Here is a 25,436-nt window from a genome sequence, read left to right on the forward strand (position 1 = left end):
TATATCAAGAGATACTTAAAACTATTCTGTACTAAAACACTGCCTGATTATGCTGGTTCATTGAAGATTTTGCTTTTGATGATGTGCAAATGAGTTTTAGCGGAAACTTGAGCAAAAAAATTACTCTTCAAAACTAGCCCAATTTTCACTATAAATTTGGTCTGGATCACAGATTGAGCCCAAAGCAGAAATTCTTGGCCACTTAGTGTTGCTCAAAAAAAACCTCTAGTATTTACCTGTTTTAACCATACATTCCATAGATGAATGAGGCAAATTAAAGAAGCCAAGTGGGGCCAGCATATTTGGACACCACAGGCAGAATTTTCTGCCTTCTGGGCGGGCGGGCCTGATCCAATCTCCGGCGGGTGGGGAGCCGATCCCCACCGGAGAAGCGGGCCCCGCCGCCATTTTACGTGGGCAGGCCAATTAAGGCCCACCCAGCGTGATGTCCGGCGGGAAGCACTATGCGCTTCCTGTGTAGGCAGGGGGGATTCCCTAAAAGCGAGAGTGCGCTCTTCCGCGCATGTGCATGAAAGAGCACACATCTCCCTGAGGCTAAGTGCTGCTTCAGGGAGATCGCTGACAGTTCTAAAAACATGAAAAATAGAAAAAAAAATCCTTAACGTGTCCCCCTCATGTGACAATGTCACGAGATAGGACATGTTCATAATTTGCACTAAAACTTTATTAAACTTTTTAAATCCCTACATGAAACCTCATCCTGCCAGTGGATGAGGTTTCATGTTTTCTCTATTTGCCGCCGGGGCTCCTGGCCTGCCTGCCAACCTTAAGATTGGACGGGCAGGTCCTTTAATTGATTAAATGATCCTGTCAATAGCCTCAATTGGCCATTGACAGGTTGGTGGGCCCGCAGCTGAGTTTGCTGCGCCCCCGCCTTCCTGAAAATTTAAAGAGGGCAGGATGATGTTGGGGGTTCCATCCAACGTCATCCCGCATCATTTTACACATCGGTGAGTGGGCCCCGCCCCCTGCTCGCCGACAGCAAAATTCTGCCCCACAAGTTTGATTTCATATTTTGCATCACACAATAGTTTAACTTTTTACAAAATAGTGTATTTTTTACTATTTATATTTATTTTTAAAAATCACTGTGGGGAGCAATTCCCATCTTGGTGTGTGAGCAATCAATGTCACTAATTCCTTATGTCATCTGCAGCTTTGTTTTCTTCAAGGATCTGTTAGCAACTTCAGCTTGTCCAAGACTCTGATGCCACATCTTATTCCTCATGAAGCCACAATCCACATTCACTTCCTTGCCTCCAACATACTGAATTCAAAATCCTTATCCTCATTTACAGAGAAACAACAGCAACTTATATTGCTGTAGCACCTTTAAGGTGCTTCATGGGAGCATTATAAAACAATATATGACACCAAGCCATGTTAGGAGAATTAGGTAAGATGACTAAAAACTTAGCCCAATAGGTAGGTTTTAAGGGATGGCTTAAAGGAGGAAAGTAGGTAGAGAGACGGATTGCTGTAGGGAGGGTATTCCAGAGCTTGGGGCCTAGGCAGCTAAAGGCCTAGTCACCAATGATGGAGGAATTAAAATCAGGTTTACACAGCAGGCCAGAACTAGAGGAGCGCAGAAACCTCAGAGGATTGTAGGAGCGCAGAAACCTCAGAGGATTGTAGGGCTGGAGGAGATAACAAAATAATAAGGGGTAAGGCCATGGAGGGATTTAAAAACAAGGATAAAAATTTTAAAATCAAGCCATTGCTTGACCCAGAGCCAATGTAGGTCACGGGGTAATAGGGGAATGGGACTTGCTGCAAGTTAAGACACAGGTAGCGGAGTCTTTTGGAGTAGAACTGGGCCATTTAACCCCTCAAGCTGATTCTTCCATTCTATTCTAAGGCCAAGGCTCATCTCTGACCCAACTCAATGTCCCCATCTTTTCTCCATATTCCTTAGCTTTCAAGACTGAGATTGATCAACTTTGTTAAGTCAGGGAAATGGAGCTAAGGAGGGTAAATGGAGATACAGCACAGCTTTAAATGAATGGCAGCACAAGCTTTATGGGGTGAATGGCCTACTTCTGGAAGTATGTTTCCTCTTATCCATCTGTTTGGCATCTATGTGTCATTCAGTGAAGTGCCTTGGGACATTTCACTATGTTAAAGATGTTACATATGTGCAATTTGTTATTTAGTACCCCAACTATACCATGAAACTGCTTAAGGGTGCACATGCATAGATGTGGACTCTCAAACAACACTTGTATACACAGTTGCAGAAAGGTATCTGAAAGGAGCCAATAGCCTGGAAGTTAATTGTCACTGTCACCTTGACTGCGACCAGAAAAGCAGTGGTAACTGCAGATTGAGTACTAAACTCTGCAATTTACAGCGTAGGTCGATGAGAACTTATCTACTAAGCCTTATTCTCCTCAGGCACTGCATTTCAATAAGACAGATAATTTGTTCTCAGCCAGAATGGGTACTGCTTCTTCTACCATTCTCTAGTTGCTGCTGTCAATGTTATTAATGTTCCTCCAACAAACAATTCTGCAATCAGAGTCTAGGCTGCTCTTGACAGCAGGCAATATTTATGCCTGGTTCAAATAGACCTTAATACTTTCAGGTTTAGTGAGGAAAATGTTAACTAGTTTATTCGTGGAAAACTGATACCTGAATTGTACCTTTCGCTGTACCACAGTAGAATACAAAATGGCCCAGTGGCATCTACTGGCGGCTGATTAAATGCGGGAATTACCAGTATCACTGCTGCACAATGTTTTGGAAGGCACAATTATGTTCATCATGTCATAGAGTCAAAGAGTCATTATGGCACAGAAGGAGGTCATTCAACCCATCAAGTCCATGCTGGCTCTCTGTAGAGCAACCCAATCTGTCCCATTCCTCTGCTCTATCTTTATAGCACTAAAACTTTATTTCTGTCAAGTGCCCATTTAATTTCCTTTTAAAATCATTCATCATCTCTATTTCACCACCCTCACTGGCAGTTAGTTCCGGGTCATTACCACTCACTGTGTAAAAAAGTGTACATTCCATTCTGCATTTCTTGCCAAAATCCTAAATCCGTGTCCCCTTGTCCTTGTCCATTAGCTAATAGGGAAGGCTTTACTCTGTCTATCTTATCTAAACCTGTCATAGTTTTATACACCTCCGTCAAATCTCTCCTCAATCTCCTTTGCTCCAAGGAGAACACTAGCTTTTCTAACCTAACCTTCCAGCTAAATCCTCCATCCCTGGAACCATTGTGGTGAATCTTCTCTGCACCTTCTCAAGGACCCAAACACCCTTCCTAAAGTGTGGTGACAAGAATTGGATGTAATACTCCAGCTGTGGCCTAACCAAAATTTCATAAAGGTTCAGCATAACTTCCTTGTTTTGTACACAATATGAAGACCAAAATCTCATACGCTTTGCTAACTACTCTCTCATTATTTCCTGTTACCTTCAAAGATCTTTGCCCATGAAGGCCCAGGTCCCTCTGTTCCTGTACACTCTTTAGAATTGTGCTATTTAGTCTATATTGCCTCTCCCTATTTTCATGAAACTAACATTTTTTCATTATATTATTGTGGTTTATTGTAAAGTCAGTTTATGGGTGTGTGTAGGTGGTTCTGTCTAAGTGATATAATTGAAGTAGAGTCAAATAGACTGCAAGCATGAAACTATCAAAAGAAGCTGGGTTTAAAAGGCATTTGAAATGCTAATGAGTAAACGTGGATGATGTGTTGGCATGTAGGGTGTGAAGGAAATTTGCATTTTAGGTAAGTGAAGGGGTTTTTTCGGTTTCAAAGGGATGATAAGATGTTTACAACCAACAAGATAGGCAAGGCCAAGCAGTGTGCTTATTTTTCCCAAAGGTACTGACCATGTTGGCAATATGAAAGATTTTTATATCATGGGAAAAGTAAATTTCCAAAGACATGTAGAACAATGGAATTTCCAGATTAGAGAGAAACATATATAAAGAGAATGGAAGGCTATGTTGTGGGGCCATGTAAGATCTTAGAGGACCATGTAAAAGAGCCTTGGGGAAGCCTCCAGCCAATTCAGCAGAAGTCTGCTCTGTCGAGTAACCAAAGGTGAAGGAAAGTCTTTAGAATTCCACTGTAGTGTTGTGATAAACTTGCTGGCTTGGTATTTAAATTTACAATCTATTTTGGACTGTTGCCATGAAGGGGGTGTGTTGTTGGGAGTCAGGTTAATTAGGAATTTCGGGATTTGTTATAGTATTACGTAACTGTAATCATATGTATGTGCGTGAAATATTTTCTTTTGTTAATTCATGTTTTAATTTAATTTTTAAAATCTCCAAAGGCGTTACTGGGCTCATTACTTCTGAATTCAGTGCACAAATCTTCTCGTTATAAATACAAATTGCAAAAATGTGGTGATGGCGTGTGCAAGTTTCCCATGTGATTTGGTCTGCCTGGCAAACATCGTCTGCCATGTCATAACACTATCCCTTCTGCCAAAATGTGTCGACTTACACTTCTCTGCATTGAATTCCATATCCCACTTGTCTGCCTGTTCTGCCAGCCCATCCATGTCTTTTTGCAGTTGTTTGGTATCATTCTGTCAGCCAGACTTCTAAGTTTGGTATCATCTGCAAATTTTGCAATGTTATTCTGTATTCCAATATCCATGTCGTTTATAAATATCAAAAAAGGAGTGGTTCTGGCACTGAACACCACTTTTCCAGTCTGAAAAACAACTACAACTTGCTACTTTTTGTCCTCAAACAACTTTTTTTTTAAACAAGCTGACATTGACCTATCTATTGCATGAATTCTGTTAACCAGCCTATTACGTGGTACTTTGTGGGTTAGTTCCTGGGCTTGCTGAAGTGTGTACAAAGCTCCAGTAAGCATGTGGCAGGTCATAAAGCCAAGTCTCTTTGACAGTGCAATCATGAGGTTTAGCCACCCAAGCTTTCTAAGATCAGTGATTACCACACGGAATTGAATGCAATACCTATTCAAGCTGGACAACTGTACATTAATAATTTCTGTATATTGACTTTAGTTTCATGTTTTCCTTATATTTAGGGGGAAGGAACTTTTAATTGTTCTGATGGAATTTGGAGTTCAATTGAAAGAGAAAACCCCAGCTGCTGAATAGTCAATATCTTTCACAGACTTGTCAAAATTACTCTGATACTTGTTTTCTGTCCTGCTGCTCTGTTTCCAGAGATTCTTTTTGGTTTCTTTACTGCTTGTGCTCAGCAAACCTGGCATTCATATATGTGCAGTTCCAGGAGGAAGTACTGGGTTGTGATCAGAAGTAGGAATTAGGGCTTATTCAGTCACTTTCCAGAGGTACCTAGGTCAGCATTAATACTCTAACTGTGATCAGGTAACTAAACAAATTTTCATTTGGATGCAAAGGGTATTTCGGTAGGCAAATGACAACAACCAAGTTCTGTCGAAGGGTCATGAGGACTCGAAACGTCAAATCTTTTCTTCTCCGCCAATGCTGCCAGACCTGCTGAGTTTTTCCAGGTAATTCTGTTTTTGTTTTTGTGTTGTAAATGACAACACTACACTGTTTTTTGGAAGAAATCCAATTTTCCTCTGCATTCTTGACCCTGCATCATTTTGCTTTTCCTTTTGGTGAGTTGGAAATGCCTTGTGTGAATGCCCATGCACCCCCACTGTGGCTGAGTTTCCAAGTTTAAATGGGGAATGAAAATCATATTTCCTCCCGCACACCATTTTCATCTGGTGCTGTGGGGTTTTGGAAGTCCATTAAAACCATGCCAGAGTTGAGAGTTCATGAAGAAAATGGAAAGGTTGCTGAGGAGTCAGGAACATTCTGAAAATAAGCGTAAAATGTTTTCACACTTTCAAATGTCACTGTTAGGTGTTATATTGTAATGTAGATGTGTTTTAATGCAATGATTCAACATAGCGATCTGTCCTGAAAAGGTAAGCTGACCTTACACTGACCAGCATTGTGAAATTCTTCACATGCAGTACGTTCTTTTTCAAAGGAGAAAGTACCATAATGCAGTGAAAAATGTTACAAAATATCCTGTCAGCCTGTGCTGTCAGCTTTTGAACTGTGATTTAAATGGAATAATGGGTCTGGTTGATATTAAAACAACTGCTTTAGATAATTGAAAAAAAACTATTTATTCACTCATGGGATGCAGGTGTCATTTGTGAGGCCAGCATTTATTGCCTATCCCTAATTGCCCTTGAAAAGGTGGCGAAGAGCTGTCTTCTTGAACCGCTGCAGTCCATGTGGTGCAGGCACACCCACAAAGCTGCCAGGGAGGGAGTTCTAGGATTTTGACCCAATGACAGTGAAGGAATGATGATATATTTCCAATTCAGGATGGTGTGTGGCATGGAGGGGAACGTCTAGGTGGTGCTGCCCTTGTCCTAGGTGGTAGCAGTCGTGGGTTTTGAAGGTGCTGTCCAAAGAGGCTTGGCGAGTTTTTGCAGTGCATCTTGTAGATGGAACACACTGATGGCACTGTGCATTGGTGGTGGAGCAAGTGAATGTTTGTGGCTGGGGTGCCAATCAAATGGGCTGCTTTCTATTGGATGGTGTCAAGCTTCCTGAGTATTGTTGGAGAAGCACTCATGCAGGCAAGTGGAGAGTATTCCATCACACTCCTGACTTGTGCCTTGTAGATGGTGGACAGGCTTTGGGGAGTCAGGAGATGAGTTACTCGCCACAGGATTCCTAGCCTCTGACATGTTCTTGTAACCAGAGAATTTATATGGCTAGTCCAGATCAGTTTCTGGTTAATGGTAACTCCCTAAGATATTGATAGTGGGAGATTCAGTGATGGTAATTCCATTAATTGTCATGGGGCAATGGTTAGATTCTCTCTTGTTGGGAGATGGTTAAGGCCTGGCTTGCTGTTGTCCATTGATTGACAGGCATTCTGCTTTGAAATTGAAATGAACACCTTCTGTTTTTCCCAACACAAAGAGTACCCTTTTTTTGGACAGCTGTGAATGCCTGGCTGAGTTTCAAATACTAGGGGCTTCAGCAAAGTAGATGTTCCATTCATCTGAGAATAAATAACAGAATTAAGAGATTGTAATAACTGATTGCAAGTTTGATGTGGTTTCTGGTTTGCTGACACGAGCTAATAGGATTATAAATATTACAAGGTTTTTTTAACACATAGCAGAATACATTTCTTCCTTCATATCAATAATAGTATATTTGATGGAATCATGTTTTTGATGGTGTGAGGTTTATATTTTTCCCCAAGGAATGTAAAATATTTTCCATTAATACTGCATGGAATCTGAGGTCTGTACATATTTGCCTTGCGGCTTTGGAGGATAGATAGGTGTGCATGGAGGGGGCATGGGTGTGGGTGGAGGGGGTAGGTGGATGAGGTGTGAAGTTTAGCGGGCCTTTAAATAATGTTAGGAGTTGCGCTGTTGTCGTTGAGAGCCAAGTCGAGCCTTCTCTCCAGCCCACATCTGCACCCACACTCCACCTGTACTGGTCCGCAGCTTGCAAACTGCACTTCAAGCCTGAACCCTGCAGGAAAAGACAAACATCCTGGAAAAAAAAATCACATATCAGTCGGGAGTGCAGTTTGTGAGCCTCGAAATGGCTCGACTTGCAAAACATGCTCCCAAGATGAAAATCCAGCCCCAGGGATTGAACTATGTTTACCTCAATTCACTAAGCCATCAGAAAATCTTTATGAAATATAGGCGTTATTTCTCATTGTCTGGTTATTTGGATGGGGACTTTGCAAGGTTGCGGTTGGTAGTTTATACTGGTCACAAATTCCATAACATATTGGGGAAAGCATCAAACAGAAAGAAACAGTAAGTGATCTTTGGATTGAAAGCTGATTGTACATTTTATTGTATATTTTAGATGCAATATATTCCCTTTAACTTAAATACAGGAAAATTGAAAATAATGCTTGATTTAGTTGTGAGTGCATTTTTACTACATTGCTGAGATTAGCTCTGCCTCTGAAATGATTATTTTACTTTGGCTATATTAACAATGACTATTGACAATGACTGAATTCTGCGTAAATACCTATGTGGATGAAGCTAATGATACTTTCAGGGAGTGGGGACGGTGCAGGAATTTAATAATATCGGGAGCTGAATTAAAGAAATAGTAATATTTTACAGTATTCACTGACTTGACATTAAAACTGTACATAAAGCTTAATAAAGTTAACTCTTTGTGAACTACAATGTCTAAAAATATTTGTTATGCTAACTCATGTGCCAACATCCCACAACACTATGTTGGCCAGGGGCTGCAGCTGAACTGCCAGACACAGGCAAAAGCAACTTTTGACATGAAGTAACCTGAGTCCAGTTGCTGGCCTGACTTGTGAAACCCTACTCCAGTCACTGGGTCCGAACTGGCTGGAACCAGTTCTGAAGTAGCTGACTGTCTTAAAGACAAAGGAAATGTGATGAGTCCTTATTTAGAAAAGGGGGAAATGAGGTGATCCTGCCAGTCTTGGAACAGAGCCAATGGAGAAGATGCCACAGATCAGGCAAGCAGGCCTAAACCAATGGGAAGAGAGACAGCACAGCTTGAAGAGATACGATTCAGTATAATACTGAGAGGATTTTGGACATGGGGCAGTGAGACTCTGGAGGCTAACCACCGCAGAAGCGGAAGAACCTATGTCAGCAACATAGAGCCGCAAGAGAGAGGGATAACGGAATGCCTGGCCAGCGTCAGCTCTCCGTTTCGGTTATTAGCTTTTATATTCTGTGACCACTCAGGGAGTGTCAGAGAAACCTAGTGGGTGTGTGTTTAGATCCTAGTTTTGGGTATAAAACTGCATGTCTATATTTAACCAGACGTATAAGCTATATGTAGATGATCTAACGACGTGAATAAAGCGAATTTAGAGTTAAGCGAGAATTGACTCTTCTCTTCTGTGTACTAAGCCAATAATCGTTACCGGTGACGTCCGGCAACAACTATGTCAAATATTAAAGCCAGCCAACACTTTGACATATTTCATGAAATACAAAATAATTTAAATTAATAAAATAGACAATATGACAGTGATTGAGCATGCTCTCCTGTCATTTCTTCTTGTCAATTATGCAGTTATCCATATGAGTGTATTTGAGTTTTCCTTTATCCAATCTCATTGTGAGTTCTAGTCCAGAGCACTAACTGCCAGCTCACACTAAGAGACAATGAAAATAGCCAGCATTGGAAATGCAACACTAGTGATCTTTTAAGATGAAAATGAACTGATCTATGCTGTGTATTACCTATCTGATAATACTTCATGAAACTGGATGAAAAACATTCCATTCTCAGAACGCATAACATGTACCAATGTTCAGAAAACTTTTGATTTCTTTCCAAAAACAGACAACCACACCCCTGACACCTCCCACATAAGTACCACAAAGGAACGCTACCTAAAGAGAAGTATACATGCCCACAGAAAACACGAACTAGCACTTAATGTTCTTACAAAGCCACCCACTTCTTTAAGGCAAATAAAATGAATATCAAACTAGATGACCAGGTTTTTATGTTAACCACCTAGAAGTGTACATTTCATGTTAAACAATATTTTTTATTTACTCATAGGGATGTGGGCATCACTGGTAAGGCCAACATTTATTGCCCATTGCTAATTGTCCTTGAGAAGGTGGTGGTGAGCTGCCTTCTTGAATACAAATGAGTGGCTTGCTAGGCCATTTCATAGGGCAGTTAAGAGTAAACTTCAAATAGGTCTGACATCACATATAGGCCATACAGTGTAAGGAAAATCAGACTTCTTCCCCTAAAGCACATAACGATCCAGATGGGCTTTTACAACAATCTGATAGAATCATAATCAACATTATTGATGTTTGCTTTTATTTGAGATTTCACTTAATTTTTGAACTTAACTTCTTCAGCTGGTAATGGTGGAATTTGAACTCAACTCCAGACCCTTAGTCCAGGACTCTGGACTAATCAAATAACATAATCACTATGTTCTATTAAGCACTGACATCTAACTGGGATCAATGAGCTAAACAGTATTTACAGTGCATACCGTACCAAGACTGACTATAACTTTCAAATACTTCTGGAACAATTTTTTAAAGTTTCAAACAACACCTAGAAAAATTACCTGTAGAGTTTCCTGCTCAAGACATTTTCATATTGACCATAATCACAAAATGGAATCTAAACTGAATTTATTTCAAGGTTAGTTGCAAAAGGAATATTTTTCAGACTTTTTTCAATAATTTTGAAATAAAATTACAGGTATACTGCATATTCCTCATTAATTTTGCAAAGTACTCAGTATTTTAAGCAATGTGATTAAAACATTTCTAAGCAACCTGATCAACAATAGGCCCTGCCCACAACCATAGCCTAAATATATTTGGCTACATCTAATTCTCATCTATGTGCTGCCCCTTGGCGATATAATCCAAAAAAAAATCAGGTTTCACATGTATGCTAACAACACTGAGCTTCACAAAGGGCAAATATTGTGGATGCTGGAAATCTGAAATACAAACAGAAAATGCTAGAAATATTCAACAGGTCAGCCACAGCTCTGGAAAGGGAAAGAAAGTTAACATTTCAGGTTAATGGCCTTCTGTCACAACTGGAAAAATTATCAGAGGTGTATCAGGTGTTAAGCAAATACAACATCAGGGAATTGGGGTGGTGGGGGTTGGGGGGGGGATGGGGATGGGGGGCAGAGGGGCTTGAACGGGAAGGTTTGTGATAGGATGGAGATTAACTAACAAAGGTGAAGGTGGTGGAAGACAAAAGGGGACGGTAATGGGACAAATAAAGAAACTAAAGATCGGTCTAGATAAGGCGTAAATTAGAAATGCAGAATCATCATCAACAGCTGACATCCAAAAACAATGGAAGCAGAGGTTATGATCTGAAATTGTTTAACGCAATGCTGAGTCCAAAAGGCAGTAAAGTGTCTAATTGAAGGATGAGGTGTTGTTCCCTGACCTTATGTTGAGCTTCATTTGAATGGTGTAGGAGGCTAATGTTAGTGAAGTCAGAATGTGAGCGGGGTAGAGGATTAAAATGACAGGCAACCGGAAACTTGCGGGCCATGCTTCCAGAATTAACAGAGATAGTCTTCAAAGTGGTCACCCAATGTGCACTTGATCTTTCCAATGTGAAGTGACTGTAATATACTAAATTGAAAGGAATACAAGTAAGTGGCCATTTTACTCACTAGGAGTGTTCTCGGCCTTGAATGGTGGGAAGAAAGAAGGTAAAAGATCAGATGTTGCATTTCCTGTGTTTACATGGGAAGGTGCTTTCAGATGGGAAGGGTATGTGAGAGTGATTGAGGAGTAGACAGGGTGTCATGGAGGGAACGGCCATTTCCGAATGCTGAAAGGGGAGGGAAGAGGAGTGGAGGGAAGAGGAGGGGAGGGAAGAGGAGGGAAAGGGAAGATGTGTTTGGTAATAGCACCACATGTAGGAGTTGCAGAAATTGGGTTGGAAGGGGAATGAACAGTTCAACGTGGAGGTTGGTAGGGTGGAAGGTCAGGACAAGGGATACTCTACTTCACTACCACCTCTGTCAACACCACTACTGTCTCTACTTTGTCACACTACATGTTCGACATCCTGCACCACATGAGCACAAATTCCCTCGAATTGAATATTGGCAAGACCAAAACTATTGTCTTTAAGTTCATGCTCCATTCTCCAGCTACCAACTCCAATTCTCTCCTTGCCAACTGGCTGAGCCTGGACCAAGCAATTCTCAACCTTAGTGTCAAAAGTGATCCTGAGATGATCTGTCAACCACATATTCATTCCATCACAAAACCCCTTACTTCCTTCCACCTCTGTAATATTGCCCACATTGAAGTTTATTCTTTCACGAGACGTGAGCATTGCTGACTAAGCCAGCATTTTTATTGCTGATCCCTGATTTTCCTTGAGAAGGAGGTGGTGAGCTGCCTTTTAAAATGCTGCAGTCCATGCAGTGTAGGTACCCACAGTGCTGTTAGGGAGGGAGTTGTAGGATTTTGATCGAGCAACAATGAAGGAACAGCAATATATTTCCAAGTCAGGTTGCTGTATGGCTTGGAGGAGATCTTGCAGGTGGTGGTGTTCCCACGCAACTGCTGCCATTGCCCTTCTAGATGGTCGCGGGTTTCGAAGGTGAGGAAGAAGGCAAGTCATAACCAATTGGAGAGGTCACAGGCAGCCAGAGGCTCGCCCAACCTGCTGCTGCTGACCAGGTTTGAGTAGGGCACCTTGGAGCTGGAGAGCTGGCACGCTCCCCATGCAACTGGTCATGGAGAAGCAGGGGTGTCAGACAAAGGTAAGAGAACAGTGCACAATGGTGAGAGTTTTGGCTTGTACAACCATTCTAGTGTAGTCTCTTCATTGATGGGAGCCTCAAGCCTGGAGTCCCCATTAATCATTGAAAGATGATGGCACCATGATACAGGTCTCCATTGTCTCACCAGGGTGCCTGGCATGCACAGAGACAGAGTGATGACTTAAACTAATGACATGTCCTTGTTTTCCCTTAGATTCGCCAGCATGCACACATTCTCAGGACCCCGAAGAGCCACCCCTGATGCCAGAGGACCGCTGGGCTTCATCTGCACCTGTGTCACACCCACACTCTAAACTGGGCACCAGCGCAGATACCGGCATTAGATCGTCGGCTACATTGTCCGTGCACATTGGCGAGGGCAATTCACACTCACTTGAGGTTCAGGCAGAAGCAGAGAGTGCCCAGGACGCCAGCAGTCCTTTGAGCCTCTGGAGTCATCCATTAGGTGGCAGATGCTGGACATCCAGTGGGATGTACGGGAGGATCTGTTGGAGGTCCATGAGTGTGTGCTGCCATGGTCTCTGTTGTGGAGCAGTCCATGCAGAGCATAAGCATTGCATTGACCCTCATGGTCAAGTGCACTGCCTCCTCCATTAAAGTAGTGGTGACTCTCATGGAGAGGCAGTTCCAGGGACAGAATCAGGGTTTCCTGGGGTTGTGCTCAGACCTGCAAGCCCTCACACAGGCAATGACCTCAGGTGGAGATGGGTGAATCACCCAGTATCCTAACTAGGTACCCATCCTTCAATGATAAGCAGGGAGGTCCAGAGCGACCTCACATTGGCACACAACGTGCTCGTCATCTCTGCAGGTTCCTCTCAGGGCACTCTGGATGATGGCAGCAGCTCCTCCACCCCTCCACCAGTGACCATGGCATCTGATGAGGCTGCGATGGCTGGGGAGATGCCAGGTGTGGCACTGGCAGCTCCCTCCCAGGTGAGGCCAGCACAGGCTCCACTGGCCAGAGGACGACCACCAAGGTCATCAAAGCCAACATGACACCAGAGTCAGGAGGCTGTCTCCAAAGCCGCGGCCAGCAAGGAGGTGCACCAAGATGCAGCACTCACAAACTTAAGTTTAAGGCACCATGAGCACAAGAGGGACTGTTCATGTGTGATCTTCTGTTCAGTTATGTTTGGTTTATATGTCTAATGGTGTCAGCATCAAAACCAATAATGGTCATTGTCATGAAGGGTTTAATATCTAGAATGTTATTGGAAATTATTTATTTAAATGCGCTTAGTGGTACAGTGTCTATGTGTGTGTGTTAATTGGATTAAAGCCAGCTTGCTTAGAGGCTTTGATTCATAGACCGAAGTAGGTTTGAAATGGTAATTAGATAAGCATGGGGAAGTTTAGAAACATTGGTGTCAAGGGGGCATTTTGCATTTTTAAGCAAACCATTCAAAATAATCAGCAAAATCTTGCACCTAGCTAGAAGATACCAAGCAATGTGTTTGTTTTTTTTTCAATTTACTGCTGAAATTGGTGGAATGAAAGGATATTATTGTTAGAAGATGTAATGTTTCAAACCTAGTGATACAATGGAAATTTACATTTAAAGAAAAAGTTAGCTACAAACAGAAAGGATTTTGTGTATGTAAGGCAGAGGCATTTAAGATCTAACCAGCCTGTATGCCTCCAACTGTGTCTGCAAGGAACTAACTTGCAAGGAGCCTCATTTTGAACTCATAAGATCAAATATGTTTTGCCTGAAGCCTTTTAAAATCTATAGGTTACTGTAGCCTTGGGGGAGATTTAACTGGGAAAGGTTAATTTGGGGATTTGTCTAAAAGTTATTATAGTAGGAATGTGTAGCAACTTGTCACCCAGCAGCCATTCATCCAGCTGAGCTGGAGTACCGAAGAGCCTTGGCACCTGGAAGCGTCTGAGGATGTAAGCATCATGTGAGCTGCCAGGTTACCTTGCACAGACTTGCAGAATATGCGCCTCGTGGCCACAAACTATCTGCATGTTCATGGAGTGGAAGCCCTTCCTGATGATAAAGGCACTCGGCTGACCAATGGTGCCTTGATAGCAACATGTGTGCAGTCAATTGCACCCTGGATGCGGGGGAACCCAGCAATCGCTACAAACACTCTGCCTCGCTCAGCCTGGCTGGCCTCATCTGAATGGAAATGAATAAATGTCATGACCCACCTGAACAGAGCTTCTGTCACCAGCTTGACGCAACTGTGGACAGTTGATTGGGACACTCCACAGAGATCTCCCACTGACCCCTGGAAAGTGATGGCGGCATTGAAGCCGAGGGTGACTGTACCCTTCAGAGCTACTGGCATGGGGTGTCCACCCATGCAGTCAGAAGTGATCTCAGGCCCAATCATCTGACAAATCGAGGTCACGGTCTCCCTTGAGAGGCAGAGCCTCCTTCGGCATTGCACCTTGGACATGTTGAGGAGCTGCATCACCACCTGTAAACCCTGGCGGCAGGATAGTGGCATCTTCTGCAGCCCCTTGCACTTTGGAATATCTGGTGGTCCTCCATGCCCTGTGCCTCTCCTCCCACAGGTCACTCCCCTGCACAGGGACATCTGGCCTCGTCTCCCCTCTTCCCCCACTCTTCCTCCTGAGAGAAGGTACCATCAGCAGAGACCACAATCCCCATTACCAGAGTAACAGAAGGCTGTCTGATACCTGGAAGGGTCCATATTCCTCAGGGGCCTTGGGGACACCAATGAATCCTCACATGCAGCCTAGAAATGCTAACATTGAAGCCCTGAACAGAGACGAAGCTGTCAACTACCAATAAGCAACCAGCAGTAAACTATCTCCAAAACTTCTCACTACTCACAATGGTGATGCTGCAGACCCTTTTTATCCTGCTCTTGGGTGAGGTTTTGCAAAATGTTGGTTCCCACCTGCCCGTTCTGCCCATTCGACGCGTGCAAAATCGCATGGGCAATGTGAAATCTTGGTCAATTGCCTTTTTAATGGCCTTAAGTGTGTGGCATTTTAATTGATGGCGGGCACAACTCCAACACCTGTACATGCCCACCAATCAAAATATTGCACGAGTATAGGATGACATTGGGCCACTCGTCCAATACCATCTCACGTGATTCCATGCCCAATTGGGTCAGGCATGTGCCAACTGATCAGTGCAAAATTCAGCCCATTGACTCCAATTTTACTAAGGCTCCTTGATGTCACACTCAGCCAAATGTGGCCTTGGTGCCAAGGGCAGTTGCTCTCACCTCACCTCTGCCCTGCCTTGGCTGATCTTCTGCTGAAAACCTCATCCATGCATTCATTATCTATAAACTTCACAGTTCCAGTGGTCCCCTGGCTGGTTCCCCATTTTCCACCCTTCATAAACTTAACTTAGTCCAAAGTGCCCTAACTCACACCAAGTGCCAATCACTCATCATCCTTGTACTCACTCACCTACATTGGCTCCTGGTCAGGTTGCACCTAAATTTTAAAATCCTACCCCTCGTTTCCAAATTCTTACATGGCTTCATTCTTCTCCACCGATGTAAACATCTCCAATTTTACAACCCTCTGCAATTTCTGCACTAACCAATTCTTGCCTGCTTACTCCAATCTTAATCGCTCCACATTGGCAGCTGTGGCTTGAATTTCCTGGGCAGTAGTTCAGGAATTGCCTCTCCTAATCCCTCTGAGTCTTTACCTTCTTTCAAGACCCTTCTTAAAACCTAGCCGTTAATGAAGCTCTTCACCATCTGTCCTAATGTCTTCTTATGTGGCTTAGTGTCAAACTGCTCCTGTGAAACAACTTGGGACATTTTATTACATTAAAGGTGCTATATAAAGGGGTGTAGTTGTTATTATTGTTGCATCTGAATGAAGCAGAACTAATGGCTCCAATGTTTCCAATGGTATGTGTCTAATTGATCAAGTGTGAGCATAGTGGGTGGTGCGTCGTGGTTAATCTGCTTGTCACCTCTTACTTTCAGCTCTTGCAGCTGGCTAGTTGTTAAATTATTTGAAAAGAGAGCTGAGTGGGTAAGCCTCTCTGACCAATACATAGCCTGTTCATCAGCAAACCCTATGTAGTGCCTGCCCATGTTGACATATGTAAACAGGGTACCTCACAGATCCAGGTTAAACTAGAGGGGATTCAGAGGAGGCTGGCCCCCAGACACATGGCATGCAGGCCCCCTGGCATCTGGTTATGCCCTGGTGCCTACGCACCAGACACCCAGCTCTAGGCAAATGGCCCACTGGCTTACGGGTGTATCGGGACAGAAGAAGGCTAAGGGAATAAACCCTGACAGAAAATCCAGAGCGGAGTCCCATAGACGGTAACCTGTGATCCATCAGGCAGCTTTCTGACAACTGGGTGTCTATACTCATTGCTCAGGCCTTTGCCCTTGAGAGGACATTCCAGGTTCATGGTTTCGTTGGCACACAATGGGAAGAAACAGTCACCGGTTGAAGGCTCTTGCTCACTTGGTGTAGAGCAAGAGTGCCAGTGGTTGCTTCCGATGGAGGGAGAGATTATTGGATAGCTACCGCCCACTTCAAGCTGGGCCGCCTGCAGTTAGGTGCTGTCCCACCACAACCTGCTTGCTTCAATGGAACTTAGAGAGTCATCTATGCACCAAGCAAGAAAAGCTCAACAAAGAAGACCTAGTCCTCCACATCACAAGCTGGAACGTAAGGACCACTTACCAACACCTTCTACAGGTTGATCATGCAAGCAAGGCAGCTGTGATCGACAAAGAACTTGCAAGGCTCAATGTGGATATTGCTGTGCTACAAGAAACTAGGCTCACTCAAAGTGATCCCTTAAAGAGAAAAACTATACATTCTTCTGGCAGGAGACAACCAAGGGGCCACACATGAGCATGGAGAGGATTCTGCTGCAAAAAAATTCTTCCTCTTCACTTGTCAACAAGCACAGGCCCAGTTAACCCCATTTGCTTCTATGCCCTGACACTCACCTCCACCCCAGGTGTCAAGGGTCAATTCTATAAGGCACTTGATGTTGCCATCAGTAGAATTCACAACACCTGCATTTTCTGGGGGACTTTAACGCAAGATGAACGACAAAGGACAGAGGTTGATCGAGCTACACTGCTACCATGGACTCTCTGTGACCAACAGCCACTTCCAAACCAAGCTATGATACAAGGCTTCCTGGAGACATCTGAGACCTCACCACTGGCACCAGCTAGATCTCATCATCGCCCAGCATACCACCCTCAACAGTGCCTTCATCAATCCTAGCTATCACAGCACTAACTGACCACTCCCTGATGTGCAGCAAGGTCAGACTTCAGCCGGAAACTACAGTATTCCAAGAAGAAAAGTCATCCTCAGATCAATGCTTGCCATAACTCTGACCCAGAGAAGACCCAGAAGTCTCGCAATCAAGTTCTTTCAGACAACAATGCTGAAGGCCAGAATGCAGTGTCAAAGTGGGATCATCAATAACTGCACTCACTGCATTTGGAAAGAGATCAGAGGAATGCTGGCTGGTTTGCGGTTTACTGGGCTGAAATGGAGCTAGTTACTGCAACCAAAAGGAGAGTCTTCATGATCTACAAGCAAGTCCCCAGCAACCAAAATCTAGATGCTCTCAGAGCTGCCATGATTAAAGTGTCAGCAGGAGTCTTGTTACTGCACTAATCAATACTGGATGAAACTTTGCAACAGGAAACAATTTGCTGCTGAATCCAGAGATGCTAGAGGGATGTAGGGATGAAGGAACCAAGAAAGCAACAGGCCCAGCAGCAAACTCCACACAACCGAGAACGTTGTCACTGAAGAAGTTCTCAGCATCATTGCAGACTTTTCTGTAATGGAGGAGCTGGACAGTGGGCCCACTGTAGTAAAGCTACAAATAATTGGCTGCCTTGACAGTGGGAAGGCCCCAGGAAACAAAGGCATTCCAGCTGAAATCATCATATGTGGAGAACCGGCACTACTGCAGCATCTCCATGAACTTCTGTGTCTCTGCTAAAAGTAAAGATTTGTGCCACAAGATACTCAGGATACGTGACAGTCACCTTGTACAAAACTAAGAGGATCACATTGACTGCAACAGTTACCAAGGCATCTCCTTACAGGGAAGGTCTTTGTTCGTGTTTTGACAAAATTGCAGATCCTGGCATCACGCATCTACCCTGAGGCTCAGTGCGGCTTCAGAGCTAGCAGATTGACAGTTGACAAGAATTTCTCACTTTGGCAGTTACAGAAATGTGGCAAACAGCACTGACCATTCTTCATAGACCTCACCAAGGCCTTCGGCCTTGGCAGCAGCGATGGAGATGTTCAATACAGAAGTGACATACACCCTGAGCGCAGTCCATCATCTCCTCAATCGGACAGATGCCTAAACTTCCAGGGAGATGGAGGGGGAACTGGGTGGAAGAGCTCTGGATGGGAAATCCAGAGTTTTTAACTGCCAGTCATCTTTCAAGTTTTTCCTGCAATTTTCCTTCCAATGAACAGCCCAATTGACAGACTGCCTGTCTGTCAACTGGGAAAGCTTGTTGTACAAGGCCATAGCTGAGGAGCAGAGACTAGTAGGGAGGTGGGGAGAAATCATGGTTGAGGGTGGGAGATGTGGTCAGGGGTGGAGATAGTGATCATGGGGGGGGTTGGTGAGATCATGATCAGAGTTGGGGAGAGATAGCATTTGGCGAGAGAGACTATGATTGGTAGTAGCCAGTTTGGAGGTGGGAAGGCAGTGTGGTCAGAGGAGGAAAGATAATTTGGTCAGGGGTGTGGAGAATGATGTAGAGGCTGGGTGAAATTGCAGGGGTAGAATGCTGAGGTAAGTTCATGGGGAGGGGGAGAGCATGTGGAGGAATGAGGACAGCGTGAAGGAAAGCTCATGCTTGAGTGGGGTGAGATCGTGGGGAGAGGGAGAACTTGGAGGCGCACTAAGATCACTGAGGGTTCTAAGGTTGGGGAAATTGGGTAGAGTTTCTAACCATGGAACTAGAAGCAGATATGCTTGCTGGGTCTGGAGGGAATATAGCTGCTTGCCCTGTTGTGAAAATACCTATTTGGCTATTCTCACCTCCTTGTACCTGTTGGTTTTACTGAGGACAGCTGGGTCAGCTGGAGGTGAGTTGGAGTCATGTTTGAGATTTTTCACATTTTAACTTCTCAGCTGTCCCCTAAACCCACCTACCCTTGTTGGTTAAAATTACTCCCAATCTGCTGCTGAAGTAAGCTGCTATATTTATTTCAAATTGATTAACTACTGAAACAGTTTTAGGAAATTCACACTAAGATACACCGAGAGCAGAAGCTAGAACTGAAAACATTACTATTTTAAGTGCTGTTATTGCCTATTCTTGGTGAGAATGTCCCTTTTCAGATCCTGTTTGGCTTTTGATTAAACTTAGCAGATCCAATACCATTCCATTATTTTGCAAATTTTCTCCCTTCCTCTTCCCTCCTGCAACATAGGTTTGTTGAATTGTCAAATTTTGCACAGAAACAAGTCACTTGATATCAAGTATATGTCAGCACTTTCCTTCAAAAATATTGCTCTGTCTAACACCACTCTCCTCCTTGCATCCTCTGCGTCATGACATTTTTGTTTCTCAATTATCTAATTTAGAATAACTTTGTAGATGTTGCTTGATGGTTTGCAGCAGAGAATTCAATATTCTACCCATCTTTGGTGTGAAGATTTTTCTAACCATGCATTGAATTCTTTTTGTGATTATCACAAATTTGTGGCTTCTGGCTAAAGCCTTTTCTTGCTGGGCACATTTTCAAGATGGCCGCCCATTGCTCTACCAATTATTCACTCTTGGGGCTGGATTATATGCTGAGGGTGGGCTCCCTGTGCCCTAGTGTTAATGTCAGGGCTGAGCTCACCTCCATTTAGCAGGCTTGCTCCACTTTAATTTTTTAGGATATGGTGATTTCATTGGTATGAGGTGGGACTTCTGTCCGTTTCTAGGAGGAAGTACCACCTCATAGAGCTGTTGGCCAATTGGAGGCCACTGGCTCTGCATATCAGCACCACTAGTAGGGAGGGCAAGGAGGTGGCATTCAGGGTTGGACCTGAGCATTCAGGTACATCTATGATCTCGCTGGGCCCAAGCTGACAGGCCCTGGTGACAGGGGTTGGGGGAAATGTTGGAAAGGTGGGGGTGAGGGTGGTCAAGGGGAGGTAAAACTATGGAGAGTGGCCTCTAATTGGCACTGGGGGCCTGAGTAGAGGCACACCTCTCCTCCTCTTAATTGGCCAGCTGCTCACAAGGTTAACCCTGCCAGGGTGCACGTTGAGCATCAGCCTGTCGCGCCATCCATTAAAACAGAGTGGTGGAAGAATGAGGCCCTTAACTGATCCCTAATTTACGGGTCCATCAGCCTGCTTTCCTATGGTGGCCCATAAAATTCAGCACTTAATGTGTAAGCTTCGATAGTAAACTATGAAGTTGCTTCAACCAAGTAAGTGTGGAGTGGGAATCAAGTCTAGCACCTGCCTGATCTCCTCAGTTCTGACAGTCAGTAGGTAAATCCATTGAAATACCCCACACCCTTCAGACCTATAGCTTCCAAGGTATGTTAGTTTTAAAAAAAAACTCTGTAAAAGAAACGTCAAGTTCCACCCTCCTGAGTGTTTTCTACATTGGAGCTATAGGTAATGAATGATTTTTAATGCAAACCAATCAGTTCTATATCCTGGGGTCCTCTTCTAAAAGTAATATTTTTGCGAGTCATTTCCCCAGTTTGGAGGGTTTACCAACATTTGTATTTCAATGTGCAGCCAACTATTTGTCTGAAGCCTGAAAACTAGCTGCTCATTTGAGAAGTCATCTCCAATCTCAGTCCAGTGTAAAACAACAACAACAAGGGTTGCTAATAAAAGTCTATTAGTGGGTCAGAGCTTGGAACCTGGTGCTTGCAGCAAATTGCAGTGTTTTCATGTTGTAAATTCCTTAGGATGTCAGACTATCAGCCAATAAGTCTTTAACTATTTTGATGTTAAACCAGCGAATGCTTACCAAAAGGCTGAAATTGTAAGTTCGTTCAGGATATCTTATTGATTTCCTAGTCAAATAAAATTATGTTCATTTTAAAACAAATCAAGGAAATGTGGCTTTCCTGTTCTAATGAGTGCTCAGACAAAAACTCAAATTAGAAAAGACTTTTACAAGCTTTGTTACATGGCATGATGCCCATCCACATGGTAGATTGTCAAAGTCAAAGTCAAAATCAAGTTGCAAAATGCTGAAAATATTTAGTGTTATTACAATAAATTAATTCAAAAATAACCATAGAAGCTTACAGACTAGAAGGAGGTTCTTTGCTGGACTATTCCAAAATGAGCCCACTGCCTCATCCTTTATCCCCCATAGTTTTTTAATCTTCCTTGTTTCAACTTTTTATGAAATGCAGTGATCTCTTCTTGAACAATCACATGCAGCAAAATATTCCATGTTCTCATAACCCTGTGCATGAAGAAGCCTCTCCTACTTTCCCTTCTCTCTTAATGACTCTCTAAACAAAGGAAATATTTTACCCTATTCATTCTACATAAACTCTTCACCATTTCAAATACGTCATCTTAATTCTTCTTTGAACTTTCTCTTCTCCAGTGGAAATGGTTCCATAGTCTTAAGTCTTTCCCTGTAACAATATTTCTTATTTTTGGCACTGAAACTTCACTGTATCCTCTCTGGGTCTTTCATGTATTTTCTATAATGGGGTACCATAGTTGTACAGAGCATTCCAAACATGGCCTACCCAATATTTTGTACAGAATTATAGGCTGGCATTTTCCAGCACCTCTGTGGACAGTCTTGGAAGTGGTGGAGGTAAGAGGAGAGTGGGGGTGGTGTAAAATTGCTTGCGGTCCAGGTACAGATTTTATCAGGGGCAGACAACAAGTCAAGTAGAAACCATGCACAATTTTGATAAAAGGCAAAGTGCAAGTTAATCAGTATTTTACAGGCCCATTCTAATTTCCCATAAAAGTGTATGGAGTACACGGGCCATCAAAGCCCTGGCAAGTACATCAGGGTGACAAAGAGACGGCAGCTCAGGTCATTGCTGCGTTCAGCAGCCATCAGGTGAAGCAGCGTGCCTTTACACGAAGGTTAGGGCAGGGCAGCCAGAGCATTTTGCAATGAGGAGGTGGTGCTCAAGTGCAAGGGCTTTGGGGTTGAGCTTCCACCTGGCTGCTGGCACATGGATGCATTGAAAGGGGGCTGAGAGCGGGGGAGTGGTTGAGTGATTGCAGAGAACATCCAGGAAAATGGCCCATCAGGCCAGCAGTGTCCACCCACCATGGGCATCATCCACTCAGAGGGCAGGTCCTCCAGCGAACAGGAGAATAAAGGAGGGGAGGGAGCTGCAGCCACAGGGATTCAGACAGCAACAGACTCATGGTGACCTGCAGGGATAGCCTGGGGATGGGGAAGCAACAGAAGGCTACAGAGAGGACTGCAACAGGTGCCAGCACGGACAAGTAGGTACCCTGTAGCAAGGGTATCCCAGATGTCAGAGTGGAAGTGTCATCTAAGACTGCACCTCTACTGAGACTCTGTCACAGGTCTCTGTGCCATGATGATGGGTGAGTTGAGCACCATAGGTATCGACAGTCACCCAATGGCAATGCTGATAAAGGTCATCCTTGGCCCTTAATTTCTACACCTATAGTTCATTTCAGGAACCCACTGCAGAACATGTGTAGCATCTCCCAATGAGTGGGCACATCATTGCACTCAGGAAGGCTAGCCAATACATCCTTTATCACACTGATCTGGAGAGTTAGTGTGAGACAGCCAAAGAATTCAGGGCCTCGCACATTCTCCTAGGCACAACGTGTCATAGACTGCACACATTTGGCCACCAAGGCTCCCACAGGCTCCCAGTAGCCTTCATGAACAGGAAGGGATTCTGTTCTATTAATGTGCAACTGATCAGTGACCATCTCCAAAGTATCCTGCAGATGTGTCTTCGGTACCCTGAGGGCAGCCACATGCCTACATACTCAGGAACGCCCAGGTGTCTGCACTTTTCATTTCCTCCACACGGCTTCAAGGTTGGATTCCTGGTTATTAGGGCTACTGATTAAAGAGATGACTGCTGACACCGGTGATGGACCCTCGGACAAAAACATAGGAGAAATACAGCACCAGCCACAAGGCGAACCGAGCCAACCATTGGGCAGACTATAGATCCTCTGAAGATGAGATTCAACTCCCTCAGTCGTTCAGGTTGGGCACTTCAATATACCCCAGTGAGTGTCTCCCAGATCATGGTGTTCTGCTGTGCTCTGCACAACATGGCACTACAAAGCAATGAGGCCCTGGCAAATGAGGATATAGTGGAGTGTAAGGTATTCTCAGATGAGGAAGATGGTGAGGAAGCTGATGACAGAAGTGGAAGTGAGGCTCGGGAGGCGCTCATACATATATATTTCAGGTGACCCTTCCAAAACCATCCATCGAGCCCAATAAAGGTCCCCCTTCAAAGGTGCATCATCAGCCTGGGGTTCAGCATGGGCCTGGCCTCTCACACTCATCCAAGTGTCAGTGGCCACGGCTGTCATAGCCTCCATCAGATACTCAGGTGCATGTGATGCTATCCCTAGGTTTTGATCCTAAATCTAAGTCCGAACACATAGCCACCAATGTGAACGGATCTGTACTGGTTAAGGGTGCGGGGAAATGATGTGACAGTGCACCCTCTGAGGCACCATCTTCCTTTTGAGAGTGATCGTCTTTCCCCTGGAGATGTCAGCTCTGTTCTTGTGGTTGCATTGCTGAGAGAACAATAGGATCATGCGGTTCAACCTCCCAAACACTAATCTCCAGAACTGGCTTGTGTTCAGTTAGATACATGTACAGTGGTGGGCATAGGAACATTATCCCTCTTGCTTGCATAAGGCTCCTTTGTGCACTGTCATAAGGCTGTGCACCCTCTAGTAGCTACACTCTTGCTTCACCATCCACAATGGAGCAGCCACCAAATACTCTGCCTGTTCCAGAACCTCTTTTTCTGCCTTAGGGTGGCGAGAAATGGCACCCTGCTGCTGGTCTGGGCCCTTACTTTCATGTTTAGGACTGTCTTCTCCTGCAGGAACAAAGAGGAATGTCAGTTGCCTCACAATAACAGGAAGAGGAATGCTGGTCACCCATAATAACAGGCACAACTGCCAAGCAGGTGGTGCCCAGCTCTTCACTTTGGGGCCACTCAAAATCACTTGGTATTCAGCCACTCTGAGTGACAATGCAAGATGACTGGCAGGCTTGCACCCTTGACCGAGCTCCTTTCACAGGAGATGCTAGAGCCTCATTCCATGACTGCTGGCATGGTTAGCTGCCCCTCCCCAATAATTCCCCTCAGAGAATCTAGGTGTGTGGTACTCATCCTTGTGGAGTGGAGAAGGTCATAGATGCGCTTGTGAAACTGCAGCCAGGTTCTCCAGGCAAGCCCATGGCCACTGACCTCCTCTGTATTCTCCATCCAGGCTGGCGTGGTTAGGCAGAGAGGTCTCCTCCATCTATGCCTGTGGAAGAGGATATTCCGCCTTTCTTGAGTAGCTTGGGGGAGAACATGTAAGGAGTCATCACTGAACTGTGCATCACACAGGATCTTCCTTCCTTTGGCCTTCACAATTCCTGCTTCTGGCCCCACCGTCTGCTCCTCACCTATTCACACATTGTCCCGACCATTATTCCTGCACTCTTCCACTCCCTGCACCTATTTACAAAATCCAGAAGGCTGCAGAAATTTTTATGACTTCATCTATGCTTGTTGTGAATCATGTTAGTTTTAAAAACAAATCAAGGAAATGTGGGTTTCCTGTTCTAATTAGTTAAAATATATATGAAAATGACTCAAACGGTACAAATTTCAAATTATAGGAGGATTGTGAAATTGTGGCCAGAGCTTCTGTTATCTCCACTCTGATATCTTCCAACAGCCAAGGGCGTATGTCATCAGGGACCTGGTGCATCGAGTTTTATCAATTCTTTCAAAATTAATTATTTTCTTACAGTTATCTCTGACAATTGTTCCATTGACTTCTTTAGCACATCTGTATTCACACTTCCATCACCCTAAGTAAAATTTGATTGAAAATAGTTAATCAAGGGCTGGTGAATGTTAACTGCGAGTGCATGGTTTAACCTTGTAGTACCTTCGTTATACCACA

General features: G+C 44.0%; 1 protein-coding gene across 1 annotated transcript in view; it reads right to left on the bottom strand.

Annotated features, from left to right (window-relative positions):
- thsd7ba (thrombospondin, type I, domain containing 7Ba) overlaps positions 1-25,436 on the bottom strand; it is a 676,798-nt gene that overhangs the window by 64,244 nt on the left and 587,118 nt on the right. The gene's annotated exons all lie outside the window — the stretch shown is intronic.

Source organism: Carcharodon carcharias, chromosome 12, assembly GCF_017639515.1.
Source record: "Carcharodon carcharias isolate sCarCar2 chromosome 12, sCarCar2.pri, whole genome shotgun sequence".
Taxonomy (NCBI): Eukaryota; Metazoa; Chordata; class Chondrichthyes; order Lamniformes; family Lamnidae; genus Carcharodon; species Carcharodon carcharias.